This window comes from Dipodomys ordii, unplaced genomic scaffold (genome assembly GCF_000151885.1).
Source record: "Dipodomys ordii isolate 6190 unplaced genomic scaffold, Dord_2.0 Scaffold108, whole genome shotgun sequence".
NCBI classification, from domain to species: domain Eukaryota; kingdom Metazoa; phylum Chordata; class Mammalia; order Rodentia; family Heteromyidae; genus Dipodomys; species Dipodomys ordii.
The window spans coordinates 1,717,954-1,721,929 of NW_012267324.1; the positions used below are offsets into that span (position 1 = coordinate 1,717,954).

A 3,976-nucleotide genomic window follows, 5' to 3' on the forward strand; every position below is an offset into this window, starting at 1 on the left:
CCCGGGGTGGGTTGTGTGCCCACGCCCGATGTGGCCTGGGGAGGCAGGGCTGAGTCAGTGCTTCCTGCAGGTGGGAACGGAGATGTCAGCAGTGCCGATGTCCCCGTGTCCACCACGGACACACCCGACTACTTGCTGTGAGTATGGGCGCCGGTGGAGGACGGCCAGGCTGGTGCGGGACGGCCAGCATCGAGTCTGGGGCTTCTCTGTGCACAGGAAATACGCCGCCATCTCCTCCTCGGAGCAGCGCCAGAGCTACAAGAACGACTTCAACGCAGAGTACAGCGAGTACCGCGATCTGCACGCCCGCATCGAGCAGATCACACGCCGCTTCACGCAGCTCGATGCCCAGCTGCGCCAGCTGGCCCAGGGCTCTGAGGAGTACGAGGTGGGCAGGGGGCGGGCCAGGCTCTGGTCACCTGCAGGCCCAGTGCATCTGCAGACAGCTCAGCTCCACCAGCACCCCGGGGTGGGGTGGGGCGGGGCTGCGCTGTTTGGTGGCCCTTCCTAAAACAGGATGGAAAGCACCAGGGGGGCCTGCGGATTTGGTGCCCTTGGATGGGAAAATGCCCAAATACCCCAGGGTAGGGCTGCCAGGACGGAGCTGGCGCTGAGCCCTGGAGTCGGGGCCTTTACCCACTAACCCCACAGGCCCCAGAGTCCCTGGCATGGTAGACATGCCCAGCTCTCCAGGCTGGCCTCCTCCGGGTCACACCCATGTCCCCTGCCCTGGGTGCTCCTCCCCGGGGGGGAGGGAGGGGGTAGCGTCAGCTTGCTTCTCCTCCTGTTCCCACAGACCACTCGGGGACAGATTTTACAGGAATATCGGAAAATCAAGAAGGTGAGTGTTGGGGTGCCGGGAGTGGGGAGGCCGCTCTGGCCCCAGCGCGCTGGCCACCGCGAGGGTTCCGGACTCCCTTCTCCAAGTTGGCTCGGGCCTGCGGTCCCCAGCACGGCCGGAGCCTGAGGCGGAAGGGCCGTGGGTGACGCCGGCTGCTGTCCGCAGACCAACACCAACTACAGCCAGGAGAAGCGGCGCTGCGAGTACCTGCACAGCAAGCTGGCGCACATCAAGCAGCTCATCGCCCAGTACGACCGGCGCCAGCTGCAGCCCTGGCCCTAGCCCGGCCTGCTCCCGCCCAGACTGGCCGCTGCCTTTTCTAGTTTTCTACCAAGTCAGCCACTTTGAGCTGCTGCGAAAGAGACTCCAGTCTATTTTTGTACAAAAGAGAACGCAAAATCTTTTCTAAACCTGTGCCTCCCTCCTTGGATGCCCAGGTCCGGTGCCGCCGGCCCTTCTGCAGTGTTACGGCCTTGGTCCTGACCCGGGGCCCAGCGGGCCCACAGCCGGACCTGCCGTGCGGGGCCTTGGCCGCAGGTGACACAGGAGCCTGTGGGCCTCACTCCCAGCTCCTGCCCGCTTCACACTGGCCGGGCCACGGTCTCCCTTCTGCTGCCCCAGCTCTGCCCCTCTGTCCACACGTGGGCGGCGCCATCCCGTGGAGTCACACAGGCCTTGCTCTCAGGGAGGGGTTGAGGGCCCCGGGGTGGGGTCTCGCCTGCCCTCTCTGGGGTGCGGGCTCTGTAACACCCGGTTGCTGCTTTGTTGCTGTGCCTATTCCCCATGTGCGTGAGTGTACGTGTGCATGTGTGCGCGTGTGTGTATGGGCCCTCCCTGAGCGCGGTTGGGAGCGTGTCCTGCTCAGGGCCCAGCCGGGACAGGAATGCGGAGGGTCACACAGGCCGGGCCGCAGCCGGGGGAGGCCGGGCAGATGCGAGCGGCGCTGTTTCTGTAACCCACGGGTGGCCCTGTGCCTTCCAGAGAGTGGGGGAGGCTTCCTCTCCATCTGGCCACGCAGCTGGGAAGTTGTGCAGGCCCCCCTCTGCGGGCCCAGCTTGTTGGCCGAGAGCCAGGGCAACCCCACCGGGTTCTCCATTGTCTGTCTCCTGTCATGTCTGTCCGTCTACCGGTGACGCCAGCCGGTTCTGCTCTAACTTATTTAGACTGTGGAGAACCCCCTTTGAGCCATGACGCCGGGATCCAGAGCCTTCACTTTGCCAAATGTTACGGTGGAGCGCCGTGGGCACCGTCGCTTCCGGGGGTTTCTCTAAAGATCAGCTACAATAAACCGCCTGGACGCAGCACTGCTCGCGTGTGTCTGCGTGTCCGCCTGCATGGGGCTGGGTGTCTGGGCATCAGAGCCGGGCACACAGGACTGGGACTGGGTGGGCGGAGACACCTCTGTGCTGCTGGTGCCCGTGAGCGCTGCAGCAGGTAGTGGGCACCTGCTGCATTCGTGAAGACTCGGCTCAACATCACCTCCAGGAATGGCAGGTCATGGTTCTTCTCAGCTGGTACCTGCAGCCCTGTCCCCATCTCCCCAGGGGAGCGACGCCAGAGCCAGAGCCTGGGGACTGCCAGCCTCAGCCGCCATCCGTGCAAGCCTGGGTGCCAGGGGCTCAGCTCTGAGATTGCAGAACACGAAAGGTTTTGCCGCTGAGCGCCGGTGGCTCACGCCTGTAATCCTAATTATGAGCTCAGGAGGCTGAGATCTGAGGATCACGGTTCAAAGCCAGCCTGGGCAGGAAAGGCTGTGAGACATCTCCGATAAACCACTAGAAAACTGAAGTGGTGCTGTGGCTCAAGCAGTAGAGCGCTCACCTTGAGCTGAAAAGTTGAGGGACAGCGCCCAGGCCCAGAGTTCAAGCCCACAACTGACAAAAAAATTGAAAAAAGTTTTTTGCCGATCCTGGGTGGGGCTGGAACTTGGGACCTGGGTGCTGTCCCTGAGTTTCTTTGTGTTCAAGGCTTGTGCTCTACCACTTGGGTCAAAGCACCACTTGCAGCTTTTTCTAGTAGTTTAGAGATCAGAGTCTCACAGACTTTCCTGCCTAGATTGGCCTTGAACTGTGATCCTCAGATTTCAGCCTCCTGAGTAGATGACACATCCACTAAACTATCCAAGAAGCTGGAATTGGTTCAGAGCAGCACCCAGTCCTTGAGTTCAGGCCCCAGGATGGGCATATGCATGCATACACACTTGCACATGTGTGCACACACCTAAGTGGTGGCTGCAGCCTGAAGCAGTGGGCAGCACCGGCTGCGCGGAGCTCCTGCCTGGCCGTGATGGCCTTTCCCGGGCATCTGCCCCCAGACCCAGTGCAGTGGCTGCCCCACTCTATGGCCAGTCACTAGGCACCACCCGCCAGCACCCCCTGCCTCCGTTGACTGGGCCTCCCCATTTCACACGGTGAGCAGTGGGATCCCTCGTCCTGTTTGGGACTGGCGGCCCCCTCCCCAGGAGCAGAGTGCATCAAGCCCAGGGCTCAGTGGAAGCTTGTGCAGGGTGAGCCTGGTCCTTGCCCATGTTCCCCGCTCCACCCCCCCAGCCCACACACTTGTGACCCTACAGCCCAGGCCCCAGACCCTGGAGTCCAGAAAAGCTACTCATTTATTGAGTCGTTTCTCACGGGGCTGGGCGCTGGCACGCTGGCGCGGCCTGCCTGGTGACCATGAGACTCAGGTCCTGGTCCCAGGTCCTCTTCCTCAGCACCACTTACCCAAGTAAGTGACCAGAGCCTTGGAGAACAGCGTTTGGCACTTGGGTGCCAGAGGCAGGAGGGTTGTGAGTTCAAGGCCAGCCTGGGCACAGGGAGGCCCCGACAAGGTGCTGGGGAGGGGACAGTCTTATCCATGGTCACATGGGGAGAAGTCAAAGGCCGGGAGCTGCTGGCCCGGAAGTTGGGGGCCGGAGTTGAGGGGCGGTGGGGGGGAGGGGGAGGACAGTTCTGCCCCTGGAGACTCCAGGCCTGGCTGCTCCTGTCCTAGGCATGGCCTGTGTCTGTCTGCCTGTCTGCCGGGAGCGCATCCCCGCCCCGTCCCCGTCCCCGCGTCCCGCCCCGTGCCGGGCAGGGGCGCCCTCCTCCCCCCTCCCCTGCTGGACAGGGGCGCCCTCCTCCTCCCCCCCTCCCCTGC

At 63.2% G+C, this 3,976-nt stretch overlaps 1 long non-coding RNA gene across 1 annotated transcript; it reads left to right on the forward strand.

Annotated features, from left to right (window-relative positions):
• The first annotated feature begins 43 nt into the window (after positions 1-43).
• Positions 44-2,145, forward strand: LOC105994751. The gene is made up of 4 exons (XR_001175520.1): positions 44-137; positions 217-388; positions 797-841; positions 1,007-2,145. It is a non-coding gene; the product is annotated as an uncharacterized LOC105994751 (long non-coding RNA).
• The last annotated feature ends 1,831 nt before the right edge of the window (positions 2,146-3,976 follow it).